The sequence below is a fragment of the Lytechinus pictus genome, chromosome 13 (genome assembly GCF_037042905.1).
Source record: "Lytechinus pictus isolate F3 Inbred chromosome 13, Lp3.0, whole genome shotgun sequence".
Taxonomy (NCBI): domain Eukaryota; kingdom Metazoa; phylum Echinodermata; class Echinoidea; order Temnopleuroida; family Toxopneustidae; genus Lytechinus; species Lytechinus pictus.
In genome coordinates this window covers 14,774,623-14,791,073 of record NC_087257.1, presented here as the reverse complement: position 1 = coordinate 14,791,073, position 16,451 = coordinate 14,774,623, and positions in this window count along the sequence as shown.

Here is a 16,451-nt window from a genome sequence, read left to right as displayed (position 1 = left end):
AGTGGGCGAATTGGCGATTAGACCATGTGGATAGTGGACGAACTGATGGTAGACCACATGATAGTAGAAGAGTTGGCAATTGGGCGAATTGGAAATAAACAGCTAAATGTACATGTTTATGTAATCAAAGAAGCTGCTACATGTACATGTATTTTGTACACTTTTTACACTTTAAGCCTAATTCATCACATATACATGAAGAGTTTGGACTTTATTCTCACTTATTGCAATATTCTTTGTCATGATGTACTACCCTATCATGTGAAAATAAAATTGGGTATAAAAGAAATCTACCAGTCTTCAATTTTTTTTACATATATTTTTTCATAAAATAATCATTGTGGACCTAACCCCTTTTGCAAGCAAACTGAAATGAATCCAATCTCTTTTGAATCAAAAAGTGGTTTTTCTTTGCCGCTTTTATTCACGTTTTATTGTGAATTTCAAATTTTCTTTGGTATCATCAGAGAGACTAAAAATCTATAGGTTTTGAGATAGAAAATAATAAAAATTTATGAAAAATGGACCTAACCCATTTTGACAAATGAGCTCTTCAGAAGAGTTTGGTTGCAAAAGGGGTTAGGTCCACTCCAAGAAAATCATTTTTTTTTATTCTCCCATAGTGCTATATTCTTATGCGAAACTAAATTTTCATGATACCCTAGCATGTGAACATAAAATTGGGTATAAAAGAAATCTACCTGTCTTCACATCTTTTTAAATATTCTTTTCCAAAAGATTCTCTGTGGACCTAACCCCTTTTGCAACCAAACTGAAATAGACCTCACGCACTGTCCATGTTAGGGGTACATACGTGTACATGTACATGATGGTATATACATAATATTAATGTGGGTTGAGGTGCAGTATGGCCAGACACCAATGCACGTTTCTGCTTTTACAAATATCTCACGACAATACTCTCCTGATTTCAAGTTTGTTTTATGTTTGAACAGTCATATGTTTGTTTTCTGAGTCAGGGTACATGTACAGTGCAATGCCAAACCCACGAACTTCTACTTCATGTATTTATAATATAACTGACACTCCATTTGCATTCCATTGCCTTTTTAATGAATGATTTAACGGTCCGTGTATCCGCACCCGTTATCCAATTAACTTTAAGCAGAGTTGGTCATGAATTATCGATGTCCTAAACTCCTCTGGGAATTTACAACTCGGGGAAACCGGTCACCTCTCAAGCAACCATTGCTAATTTTCGTTATGGAAAATACCCCCTTTTGGGCCTGGGAGAGGTGCACGTCGCGGAGGTTATCGACCTTTATTACAAATTAAGATATATTTTAAGTATGAAAATATTCATGTAAAAAGGTAAGGTTAACAAATCTCTGACTTATAATCTACAGTATGACGAATGTTACAGGAAAATAAAACCATTAAAACCGGTTGAATCGTATAAAACACAAAATTCAAAGAAAGAGATCATTGATAGTTCGAGAAAAAAAATTGAACAATAAATTGAGCACTTGAGTGTTGATATAATATCGTGAACACCCTCAGAATGACAATGCGCCAAAGATGTTAAGTTTGTCGCTTATACTACAGGGAAGCGTTTCATCAACATTTTCGTCCGACAAGTTGTCAGATCTGACAACTTTCCCTGATTTTGATTGACTGAGAAGCACTGTGTTACTATGGTAACTGTCGGATAAAACGTCTGACAAGTCCTTTCATGAAATGCAGCTCCCCTGCATGGTCTCATAATATGGTGGACGAAGAATTTTGTACCATGAAAGGAAAACTTTCCGGGGCACTCAGGCGCAATTCTTCTAGACCCTAATGTTTTTTTTTTAATTCTTCTTCTTCTTTTTTTTTTTTTGGGGGGGGGTCTGAATTCTGGGGACTTAAGAAACATCCATGTACATTTATGACGTTGGTAATGACAACAAAATCACTTTCGATTTTTTTTCGGAAATTTTTACGCGGCCTGCCCCCCCCCCCCCCTCCCCAGAAAAAAATTTCTGCGTACTACCTTGATAATTATTAGGAAGAACCTTGAAAACATGAGACGAGGACTACATGTAGTACAAATTCATGTGGATGGAATAAATTATGTATATCATCGGCTGAATTATCTGTTCGTCATTTCCCCAATTCTCACTAAGGCCCATCACTCAGAGAAAAAATATATGCCTCTATTATTGAAAAATAGAGTTTGGACTATATCATTTACATATAGGCCCTACAGCAACTCAACCTTTTTAACATTAAATTCATTTAAAGGGGAATCCAGCCCTGGCCATTTAATGTTGTGTTGGGAAGGAGAAAATGAATTAAACAAAATGGTGAAAGTTTGAAAGAAATCGGACAAGCAATAAGAAAGTTATAGCTGCTTTAAAATTGAGATCACTAATACTATGTAGATTTCAAATTGGCAACTGGGTAAGTAAATTATGACAAGGGGCAAGGACAACTTTCCCATAGGCCATGTATTTTATTATCAGGGATTTGTGGTTTTCTCCCAAGTACCCATTCCCCTGGGGCAGTAATCTAAATATAACCCAGGTAGTATATTGTTTTATGTCCTCATGAAAAAAAAAAAAAATTTTGAAATAAAACTTTTGGGAAAAATGACATTTTAGCCATAATATGTATTGGAGTACATGGAAGAGTAGTCCTTGCCTTACATCACTATGACATCCCATATGCGGCCAATTTGAAGTCTCCATGGGTATAGTGATTACCAATATTTACAACTTTTAAAAATTCATATCTTTCTTGTTGTTTGTCCAATATTGTTCTAACTTTCACCGATCAACTTGTCTGATTTTTCTTTTCCTTATAAAATCAAGTTTTTATTTGGGTTGGATTCCCCTTTAATCACATTCAAACACTGTGACACGCGTGCACTTCATTCTAAAATTAAACCTCTTTTCATCTTATATCTTATATCGAGGTTTTTTACCTGACTGCTAAATAAGCACGAATGCCTGTGAACAAGCAACCAGGGGACCAACGGCTTAAGGTCCTCTCCGAGGGACCTGGTAATGAGGATAAATGCCTTACCAAAGGGCACTAGCGCACCACTTGGGAATCGAACCCGGGTCACCGGAATCCGAAACCCCCGCTCTACCGACTGAGCTATCGCGCAATCATAAAGTTGGAAACATGCAAATTACTTACCGAAGGCAAAACTGGCAAGAAGAAGCAAACTCCATAATAGATTCACCATCGCAACACCACCCGACCGTCCCAATAAACGCGATATATTCCTCTGCGCCCCAGAACACGAAATAGTAAATCCACTTCCACCACCGATACACCGGAGTGGTCCTCCGCAACTCCCCCGTACCTCACTGGTACCACTGGTAGTCCGTGCTCCATATCCGGAGTTATCTATCCCTGTGTTATGTTTATATCGTTTCTTCCGCATTTGTCTGGATGTACAAGCCCTGTGTCCTCGGGTGCAACAGTTTACTTTATGAAATGGCCTAAGAGCTACGTCTAGTACTGCATTATTAATCCTTATATTCCGAAATGTGTTATTTAAGTGTCTGTGGCAGCAGAAAGGGCGATCATATTCCGAACTCATTTTCGCGCTTTATCTTATGATTTATTATTTCGCCGTCGTCTGCACGACATGTTTCGATTCGACTCTTTGCTTTTGTGGCCTTTATTTCTTTTTGCAGCTTTCTGTTTAGTGTTCCTCGCACCTTGTGTGTGTGCGCGTGTGTGCAAATGCGGATGTAAATGTGCTTGTATTGATCGCGAGCCGTGTGACACACTTTTCTCTCCTTCTCTCTCTGGTCTGTCATCCGTGAGATAATCGGATCAGTCACTTCCAACTAAAACGGTGGGTAATTTCTGATGATCTCTACAGAGTTATACCGCCCTCTGTCGTCATAGCATTTCTGCATCAAAAACTTGAGAATTGAAAAGACAAAATGATAATCGAGAACAATATTCTATCATTAATTTGTCAAGTTTGTCATTTCAATAAGTATGGGTTGTTGCAATTGTTTTTAGTATAATGAGTGGATAAAACAACATTGGTTTACGGGGGATGATAAATCTCCCGCGCTGAATATTTATTTTTCTCAGACTCAGATGTTTTATCTTGCCAAGTAAGGTATGTCGACTTCTAAAAAGTTACATGTCGTCATGCCGACTCAAGGTATCTTGCCAATTCGATTTCTAGAAATGTTCAAGTACACACCTAGTTACCAATAATGCATATAGCATTTACATTTATTTGAAAGCAGGATAAAAGAGCATTGTAGATTAAATGCCTTGCTTACGGGCATAGGTGCCGCGGCCGGGGATCGAACCCCGGACTTTCCATGTATAGCCAGGCGCCTTATACCACTCGGTCATGGCACCTCCTATTTTCTAGAAATGTTTCTTTTCGTCATGTTGACATATAGATTGTTGCCAAGTCGACTGTTAAATCGATATGTCGACATGGCGACAGAATGTGTTTTATCAAGTCAACATTTGAAGGTCTACATAGGGCATACTTTCTTCAGCTTAGCAAGATTACTTATGGTACCATCAGAGCTAATAAGTCTACAAGGCTTTTAAATGAAATATCTCGCCACCTCGTTAAGTTCAGATAAAATGTGTAAATCTGAATAGTCAAACTGGCAAATAGGGTGACCCATTCCGTCGTAATCTTGGAACACTTAATCTCCTATACCCGTTACCCCCCTCCCCCCCCCCCCCCGAAAAAGGGGATCCGGAATATATCGAGAGTAGTGAATTTTATTTTATTTATTTCTTTCTTTCTTATATTTATACATTGTGACACATATCACCAATTTGGTGGTCTTCCATGAGGCCCTTTTAACAAAAGAACAACAAATAATATTAATAATGATGATATTAGGGAAGTAATGAACAAGATATAATACAGTAATAAATAATATGTACAGGCACAAAATATATGTAAACATGTCATTAAAACAATATTGGTATCCTTGGGAATTATGTTCATTTCATAATCAATTTTGACAATTTGAATCAAATTTGTGAATTTAGATTTTGAAGATAGAGCATAAAATAAACATAACAATAAATTAGAACGAAAGAGAAATTACCAAATATGAAAAGCAAGAGAATGATTACCAGTCAACACTGATACCAATGATTTCTATTAAAAAATACCTATTTACATTTTCACGACATTTTGATTGCTCACAAGGCCACTGAAAATAAAATGATATTGACAAGGACCATGTCTAGAAATAAGATATGCATAGTATAGTTTCTTTCAAATATGAATATGCTTATATCCTTGGAATTAATTAATTAATGGCATGTCTCCTTCCACTTTTAGCAATGTTCAGTGGCCAGTTAACCGCTGGAATGGACATATCCCAGGTTCTCAAGAATCGATCGAACCATTATAATTCTATACACCAACATAATATATCACAGGGGATGATTAGTACCCATGCCCTATATCGAAAGCGTTGTGTGATGATCATGAGGAATGAAATTTAATTCCATAAAAACGTTAACTTAACATGTTTTTCTTATTAATCATATGTCTTCATCGCTACCCCGCAGTATATCCATCACATACGAAAACGTGTCTTAACATGATTGTCTTCACTCCGATACCAATCTGACTAACCAAATTTCTAGAGCAATTGGGGAAAAACTGATGATTTTACCATGGCAACACAGTACATATCACACTTCGAAATTTGCCTTGTCCGTATTTACCTTGCCGTTACACCCCCCCCCCCCCTGCGGTCCCGGTTTTATTTCTTAAGGCCACCGCACACCTTACGACTGTTCGCGATCCGATTTTGGAACAAATCGCATTTTGCTTATTTTCTGAAAATGTGAATGGAACATATCATTTTATTTTAGGTTACAATTAATTGAAATAATACTAATATAACAATTTTGTAAGATTGTAAGCCTTTATTTTGGAGTAAATGCCAAATTAGTTTCAAATCGTAGCCAATCGTGCGCCTGCTATGACGTCGTACGACTAGATATTAAATTTGCTTTTATTATAGGAAGGATGATATAGCATAGTCACAGATTTGAATATGGGTATTTGTACGATGATTTCGAACATTACACAGTAAGATATTCCAAGTCTCAATATCAGCATCAATTTCTACTACGTTTTATTCCAAAATTGAGTCGCAGTCCAATCGCATAGGTGTGCAGTCGCCTTTAATCGTATGAAGTACGACCGTGCCGTCTCCCGAACCGGATCTGGGTGCGCTTCAAGAGCATTTAGCCATTTTAAGGCACGTACGTCTGACGGAAATGCAGAATTATAATTATATCAGTGATCAGCTATACGTGTAACAGTTTGTCTAGTCACATTTCTTGATGTATTCCAGTTAGAAATAATTTTTCCAAGTTAAATCATGGAGCTATTAGCTCCATGCCTATAGTAAAATAGGCCTTATTTTCGTTGCAGCCAGCTACCCCTTTCATATTTGACGGATTTGTTTGAAGAGTACATGCAATATGTGTACTCTAATTTTCATTCTAATTTATTGTTATGTTATTTTATGCTCAATCTTCAAAATCTAAAATTACAAATTTGATTCAAATTGTCAAAATTGATTATCAAATGAACATAATTCCCAAGGATACCAATATTGTTTTTAATAACATGTTTACATATATTTTGTGCCTGTACATATTATTTATTACTGTATTATATCTTGTTCATTACTTCCCTAATATCATCATTATTAATATTATTTGTTGTTCTTTTGTTAAAAGGGCCACATGGAAGACCACCAAATTGGTGATATGTGTCACAATGTATAAATATAAGAAATAAATAAATGAATAAAATAAAATTCACTACTCGCGATGTATTCCGGATCCCCTTTTCCGGGGGGGGGGGGGGGTAACGGGTATAGGAGATTAAGTGTTCCAAGATTACGACAGAATGGGTCACCCTATTTGCCAGTTTGACTAATTCAGATTTACACATTTTATCTGAACTTGACGAGGTGGCTAGATATTTAAATCCAGATTAGCCGTGACTTGTGACCAGACGAATTTTTGATCTATATTTAATCTTAAAGATTAACTTTTTTAATCTCAAGATTTTTTTTTAAACACAATATTCGGCTGGCCACTATTCGCAGCAGATCTGGGTTCATTTAAAAAATACTTGGGATTTAGAGCGTGACAGAGCCTTTATGGATAACTTCAACCCCCCCCCCCCATTTAGTTAATCAAATGACATGATTTTCACATTCACGCTCTTCAATCGAGTGGATCAAGTCAAGCGGTCCTGGAGTTTCTGAAGCAAGTATTATGAGAAATGAAAAGCGAAAACGCTGGGGATTTTAATTATCAGAACTCGTGATACCCCTCCAAACATAAAATATTAAATGTGAAGTGAGGGAAATGGGCCGACTAGCACGATCGTACAAAGCGCTTTGAAAATCCACTGCGCCCCTGTTTCATTTCCTAATGCTTTCTAAAGCTTTCCATGGATATTCGAGTTGTTCAAGGTCAAGTTCACCCCAACAGAAATAATTTTGATAAAAAGAGAAAAACGATAGATAAGCATTGATGTGGGGCGTTGTGGCCTAGTGGTATTACTCCGGACTCTGAAACAGAGGGTCGTGGGTTCAAATCTCAGCCATGCATGGGATTATTTCCATCAGCAAAAAATTGATCCACAAAGCGCTGCACTCAACCCAGGTGAGGTAAACGGGTACAGGCATTAAGTAGTTCGACAAAGAAGCTGTTTGCACTGGAATCGATAACCAGGCCTAGCCGGGGTAATAAAGGAGCGGCTTGAGCACCTAAAAGGGTAGATAATTATGTGCGCTATAAAAATAACCTTTATTATTTATTTTTATCATCTTTCTTCTTCTTTTCAATATTATTATTATTATTATGAGCAAAAATCGAGTGTCAAAATAAGCCAATTTCATAAAATTATAAAATTTCGCTGATTTTCACCCAATTTTACATGTATGACAAGTCATAGTAATATGTGAATAAGAGAGTCGATCGGGTCAGTCACTCACTATTTCTTTTGTATTTTATTATATGAATTTATAAATGTTTATAATTTTCAGATTTGACTGTTAGGAAACTCTTCATCAAATCACAATAAACGACACAACAATTGCAATTTTACAAGTTTAGGAGATTTCAAACTTTGTTTCGCATTTATTATTACGGAAATATATATTTGAAATTATTTGTATATTTCGTGGACTTCCCTTTAAAATGTTTTTCTGGTTAAACCATGTACATACTGACATGAACTTTAATATTATACACTGATTGCATTTTTAATTAGCCTATATCGTTTTTGCAGAGTAAAGATTGATAATTACAAATTGCATTATGCAGGTTGCGATATACGATAACGTTGAGATGTTGCAGACGGTTTAAAGGTCAAGTCCACCTCAGAAAAATGTTGATTTGAATTAATAGAGAAAAATCAGACAAGCATACTATGCTGAAATTTTCATCAAAAAACGGATGTAAAATAGGATAGTTATGACATTCTAAAGTTTCGCTAATTTTTCACAATATATTTACATGCACAATTTAGTCACATGCAAATGAGAAAATCAATGATGTCACTCACTCACTATTTCTTTTGTTTTTTTTATTGTTTATTTACACAATATTTCAATTTTTACAGATTTGACAATAAGTACCAACTTGACTGAACCATAAAATGTTAAACAATGGTAATTCCACATGGAGTCCAGGGAGAAATAAAACTTTGTTCCACAGGACAATGAGGAGAAATTTAGAATATTTCGTATTTCATATAATGATGTACAAAATAAATAGTGAGTGAGTGAGTGATGTCATCAGTTCCCTCATTTGCATACCAACCGGTATGTGCATATAACTGTTTAGTGAAATTAAGCAAAACTTCAAAATGTCATAACTTTCTTATTTTACATCCGATTTTGATGAAATTTTCAGTGTTGTGCTTGTTGGATTTTCTCTTTTTATTCAAATCAACTTTTTGTTGGGGTGGACTTGTCCTTTAATGACGATATGTCTTAAACCTAATACTTAAATCACATACCCCTTTTTAAGTTTAAATCTGATTTTCTTTCCAAATCGTGACAAGCAGATGTAATTTAATCTATAATTGGAAATTTGAGTATACCATCACATAACTATCATTACGGAAATTGAAGAGAAGAGTACGATAATGTTTTCGAAGAACTCATGTAACGAGGTACATGTATATCCCTATCTAGTTTATGGTTGTTTTATGGTATGTTTTTTTTTCATTGCAATGCAGATATACGCGTTGAAATATTTTCAATTTTTACTTAGTTTCTCTTTCATCTCTATGCAGGGGCGTCGATCCCTTTTTCAGATGGGGGGGGGGGGGGCAAAATCATGAATCAACTTTCCAAAGGTGCTCGATCACACAAAACAAACAAACTCACACACACACACATATATGCCTATAGATATATATACACACACACACCCACACATATATATATATACACACACATATCTCACCAACAAATTAAATGCGAGCGCGAAGCGCGAGCTGAAATTTCTTTATATTATGACATGAAAGCTTGATATTCTAAACATTTTTGGTACCTATGATTAAGATGGGTATCTAAAAAAAAACAATAGATACGAGCGCGAAGCGCGAGCTGAAAATTTTGATATTTCGATCTGAAAAAAAAATGAGTTTAATTGACGTTTTTAATAAAGAACAAGATATATATCCAACAAAAGATTATTGCAAATCGAAGTGGGAGTTCTTTTTGGGTTTAGAACTGAAAACAGACATTCTATTCACCTATTTAATCATGAAAAATATGTTTTTTGCTTTGGAAATGATGCGAGCGCGAAGTGCGAGCTGAAAATTTTTAAAATTCCAATCTGAAAAGCGGACATTTTGAACACGATTTTAGATAAAGAACGAGTTGTGTGTTCAATCTCGCTTGCTGATTTCTGTGTAACATTACAATCTTATTTTATTTTTTGCACATGCGGAATTATTGGGGGGGGGGCAAAACGCTATGTTTGCCCCCCCCAATATTTTCATTGGTGGGGCGATCGCCCCCCCCCCCCTGCCCCCCAGGATCGACGCCTCTGTCTCTATGTATACCTGGTACGAAGATTCACTTCTTTATCAAAATCATACGGAATATGATTAATTATTAGGTTTTTTTCAATCCACCCTATACACTGGCGATGCAGGGACGGCACCAGAATGTTTCAGGAAGGGGGGTGGTGGCAAGAGGACCTAAGTCTGACGTCATATTTATTTTATACTTCATTGGATTATAGGGGGAGTGGTTATATAGAGTTTCACAGTCCAAACCTCCATTTTTATATTATCCTTCTTTCTTTCTTCTTTTATACAATGTCATCCTCCTCATTTTTACTACTTAAATATAGATATGGGGCGATCAGCTTCTGCCCCCCCCCCCCCCCCCCCGTGGTGTTGTCCTTAGTCCGATGAAACATCTTATAGAAATACAACATAATTGGCTACTCAGCTCGGCAAAATATTGTGCTTGGTTTTCATTGCATGCGCTTCTGGTTTCTTCGCGATTTGCGAGAGATCGTAGCGAGCGATTAAAAATGTGCAACTTTTATTGGTTAAATACCTCAACACAGGCCCCATCTCTCTATCATAATGCTGTATATCTTATTTGATGGATGAGAACATGTTTTCGTTTTCTGTTTTCTGTTGGTAATACTTGTTACGATACTGCAACAAATAACAATGAAATAGTTTTAAATTTGATTTCCTTTTTTTTAATTACAGGAAATATAACAATCATAAACTAACAAAACATAAATAAATATTTATCTTACATCTATCTCTTGAAGTGTCAGGTGTACAATCCAAGGTTACGATAGTACATCCAAATAGAATCCCAGTTGGTTGGCGAAGATTCCTTAAATTAAAGTTCACAATGATGGCGATGATGAAATTGATCTTGAAGCACGATGAATAACAAGAGTCACCATAACGAGTTGAAAAAAAAAATGTCCGTGAAGACGATGTTGATGATGATTAACAGTCAATTTCAGCAATCCATGGGTTGAAAAGCGTTCATTAAAACAAGCTTGATGATCTCGATGAGAACTGAGAATTCCTCTCTCAAAGTAACTGCAAACAGTTCATTGATGGCGTGCAAATAATTCCACAGAAGATAAATATTCCAGGTGGAAATAAAACTCTGCTCTGACATAAAGTCTGGTATGAAACTCTGAGTTCTGATCTGATATGATGTGATTTGATGTGATGATCTCCTTGAAGAAACTGCCAGCTTATATACAAATTATTCACTATTCTGGAAGCTTCTATATAGTATTGTCTACAAAAAGAACATTCTGCCCATTTCTAGAGCAGTCTTATTTTAGAACATTCTTGAATGACCTCAGTGAAATTATCAATGTCAACAAAATAGCTAAACCTATTGTCCATTTTCCACTGCGGACAGGCTCTATTGTTTACATTCTGTGTTGTTTGCAAATTCCAGAAATAACAAAGATTATTCAAAGATTACTCATGTCTAACAAAGCTGTACTATAGAGCCTTACTGAGACATTCTGGAATAGTCTTAATCATTCTTTGTTAGGAATATCCTTAAAGATAAAATAACTAAATAAATGAATGTAATTGCTCTTACAATTTTACTTATATATAACATACTCAACGAGCTTATTTAAGAGGGTGGATTTGGTAAACTCCTCAAGATCGTGGCATGTGTGTAAAGAGGAAGCTACTATATTATTCGGTATTTTTATCGCCATAAATTATTTTATTCAAATGCAAGTCAATCCATTATAATGGTTCAATAGATTAATACGTTTAAAATAAAAATAAATATGTTTCTATACTGATTTATTCAATCCACCATTACCTTGTTGCAAAACATTCTAATAATTAGTTTATACTAAGCTATATAAAAAAAAAATGAAACATTTCAAGCACTGCTTAAAACTTATCACTTTGATCATCAGTTTAATACGTTTTTCTCATGCTATTTTAGATTCCCCCCCTAGTATAGTTTTGCAGGACTGTGAATAGATTTGTTATTTTGAATCAATCAGGGGAGCGTTTCATCAATATTTTCATCCGACAAGTTGTCAGATCTGACATCTTTCCATGATTTTTACTGGCAGAGAGGCACTGTTCGTATGGTAACTGTCGGATGAAATGGGACTTGCCGGATAAAACGTCCGACAAGTCCTTTCATGAAACGCCCCCCAGTAAACATAATTGATTTTCTTTAAAAAAGATACGCGGACGTGCACAATTACAACAAATAATGAAAATTATTTTGAAATGATGAACAAGCAAAGAAAAAAACTTCCTGCAAACATCAACTAACGCTAGTCTGCTGTGCAGACCCTTCACTCGAGTTAAGGGTCTGAATGTGCAGCCTACTCATGCCTTGTGTACTGAAGGCTCTCTCGCTCCAGGTTTTGTATGTGCTAGTCTTTGCGTGGAGACACACTTGTTGATCAAACTTTCAATCAAGGTCTGCGCCTGCAGACTAAACTAACGCAGGCTGGATTTTTTTTTTTTTTTTTTTTTTTGGGGGGGGGGCTCCAATGCCCCATAATAGCATACGCCGTTGCCCTCTCCCACAAAAATTAACAATTCGAGGGGGCAAGTCCCCTGCCCCCCCCCCCTGCTGTCGATGCGCTTACACAAATCTATGACCATAGCGAGGACTCCAATATATATTCTCCAGGGAATGGAAGTGAAAGGCGCATCCATCCATCCATCCATCCATTCACGGATTTTGGAGTTCCCTATTAAATAACGGCTTTTCGGCATATCCGCCAGCGATATCAGACGCTCTTCGTCCATTAACCAAATGATGTATTATTCCCCCGGTGGTAGATTCACTGGATTGGGGTCATTCGATATTACCCAAGGCTAATTATTGCTGCCACTCAGATCTAAGAACGACGGACATTACTGACAAAAATGCCCCCCCCCCCCCACACACACACACGTGCACAAAGGCATATACCTGTTTTCTGAGGGTGGGGCGTGGTGGGGGTTTTAAGACAGAAATATTTTTAATGGTTGTAAGAAAGAAGACAGAGAGAGAGGGGGTAGATGGAGGGGGAGGAGAGGGAGATAGAGAGCACGCACTTAAAGGGAGTGAGGAAGAGAGAGAGGGGGGATCGATGGAGCATGGTTTTCATGTAGTTTTATTTTTGCGAAATTATTCTGTCTGCCCCAGATCCTTTTGAGTTTGGGGTTTCCCCTTTGTCATATTCAGTGAACAGGTGAATGAGAATTTCAGCAAGGACCAATTTCTTTGAAGAGCGTGTTGTTGATATCCCTGCAAGGTCGGCCAAGTGCGCTTCAATTGGGACATGGTAAGGAAAATATTTTCAACGCCTTTTTTCATTTTTGGTAATAAATCGTAAGAAGCTGTTTTTGAGATTGTTCAAGCATGTCAAGTAAGATACTTCTCATAAATGGTCCTACGCAATTCAATATTTGATAAACCGACATGGTATAACGCAGCAAAAACTGTGGTGTTACCCGGTGTACATAGAGGACCACACCAGTTATTTTACTCCGGTGTTAAATTGATGGTGTTAGTTTAACATCTATAGGTGTTATTACAACACCTTTGGTTGTTACATTTACATTCTTTGGTGTTATGTTCAATCTCTAGGGTGTAATTTTAACACCTCGGGGTTTGGTCCTCTATTAACACCAACTGGTGTCAGTTTTAACACCACAGTTTTTACAGTGTTTAATGCTTTTACCTCCCGGTCACAATGATTAGTGAGGAATCGCTCACCTTCAAACCCGGCTCGTCGTAATCGTAATAAAAATATTTATTTGTTTGTATTCAGGGGCGCAGAGGAAAGTGGCCCCTTTCAAATATCCTGAGAAGCATATCGCTATGATCACTTCAAACCACGTAGTTATGCTCCATGGTCAGACCAACACCACCCATACCCCTCTATTTATTCTAATCCTTTCTTTTTATTTTTCTTCATATTCTGTTATTTATTTTTCTTCTTTATTCACTATGAAAAATCACAAGGGATGATCGCCCCGCCCCTTCCCCTGTGGCGGCGCCCCTATCATTCAGCCAAAGGAGGTAAGCCAAGGACGTCCCTTTTACCCCCAAACCGGGGGAGCATTTTATCAACATTTATGTCTCAAAGGTTGTTAGATTTGACAACTTTACTTGATTTTTATTAGCTGAGAAGCTTAATTTTTTTTTACTATAACTGTCGGAAAAAATAGGACCTGTCGGATAAAACGTCCGACAAGTCCTTTAATGACAAGCTTCCCAGAATACCACATTCTCCATTTGCTGATGAAGCTATGATGTGAGCGTTGGGAAATGAAGGTGCCGAGGAGATTGCAACGGAAATCGACCAAGAGAACGTACTCGTCATCCATGGGATGATTAAGAGACGTGTTGCTTTATCATGTTTATCATTACTGCCAGGACGTAGTCTGCAGGCACAGACCCTGATTGGAACTTTGATCAATAAGTGTGCCTCCACGCAAAGACTAGCACATACAAAACTGCCTTCAGTACACAAGGCATGAGTAGGCTGCACATTCAGACCCTTAACTCGAGTGAAGGGTTTGCCCAGCAGACTAGCCAGGACGGGTGGCGGGCCATTTTTACAAGCAGACGCTGGGAAGATGGAGAGGGGGGGGGGGTGGTATTAGCACTAAAATTTCGTATAACACTATATGAAGAATGCTAAAAGTGGAACCATAGGACCGAACACATATTTTTAACTTTTTTAAATGAAACCTGATTTCATGATAGAATTCAGTGGATACGATATTCAGAAGATGGTATCATTTTTCACCCTTTTACCCTTTATTTTCCTTTTCCCCCTCTTTTGTTTTGGCCCGGAAACAGTTTCAGGACCAATGCCCCAAACCCCCTCCAACTATTAGCCAGTGACACCCATCCATATTTATATTTATATATCAAGATGATATTAAACTGGTCTAATCGATTGGATTGTGACGCTACCATCCCAGCTCACCAAATGGAGAGAAGAATGACGCCTACATAAAGGGTAATCGATGCAATGAGAAGAGAGAGCTAGAGAGAGGAGGGGGGGGGGCGGATGGACGGAAGATTAAAGGGAGAGGGGGATAGAGGGATAGACAGAGAAGAAGAAGAAGAAAGAGGAGGAGGAGAAGAAGAATATTGAAGAAGAAGAAGAGAATGAGAGGGGTAGAATGTTCAAAGAACGAGACGGGGAATCGAGAAAAAAAACGTTACACGAACGTAATACTTTATTTCTTTTATTGTTATAGGCTTATATAATCTATGATTGTCTCCGAACTGTGATACTACGAGTCAAAATAATGAGACAATCAAATTTAGCACATATGGACTATGTTTATATTGTCCAGAGTTTTTCGGGACAGTTAAAGAAAAAACGTAACAGTCTCACGGAATCTATATAGTGAAAAACACGATAATCAAAGCAAAATCCAATACAAAGCTATACATAAATTTGCCCGTCAATCGTGTTGCATGGGTATGAGTTTGTCAGCTTTATCTGCATGGAATCTTACGTTTAACAAGAGTTCCCCTATTCATATTGCTTTATCATATATTTTGTACATGTTAGCGAAGATCACGGAATGTGTTTGGAACACACACACACACACCTTCATCTCTATTCCAGGTCCTTTGTACCATGGACCTATAATAGGTCCATGTTTGTACTATGTCACCTATGTTCTATTGTTTGTGTGATTTGTATTGTACTATAATTTATGTATTTTAATTGCCGAATAAAATAATAATAATAATAATAATAAAAATAAATAAATGATGATAATTTTCATTTGGGAAAAAAGGAAAACTGAGGTCCCTAATCATTTATGTAATTGTATAAAAAAGAAAAAAGAAACTTTTTACTTCCATTGGTAAAACAATTATTGCACACTAGACCATAGACTCAAATCGTGGAGGTATAATGGTATAATAAGGACCAACTCCCTGCTCATACCAGAGAATTCCCTGTTCATACATTATACTCCCAAAGGACAGGGGCGTCGATCCATTTTTCAGATTGGGGGGGGGGGGGGGCAAAATCATTAACGTTCCAAAGGCGCTCGATCGTACAAAACACCCACACACACACATACACACACACCTATATATATGTATATATATACATATATATGTATATATATATATATATATATATATATATATATATATATATATATATATATATATATACATATATATATATATATATATATATTATACACACACACACACCCACATATATATATATATATATATATATATATATATATATATATATATATATATATATATATATATATATATATATATATATATATATATATATATATATATATGACTCATGAGACACAGACACGTATCTCACTACACAGATAATACGAGTGCCGAGAGTGAGCTCAAATTTCTTTATATTCTGAGCTGAAAACTTGATATTCTAAGCATTTTTGG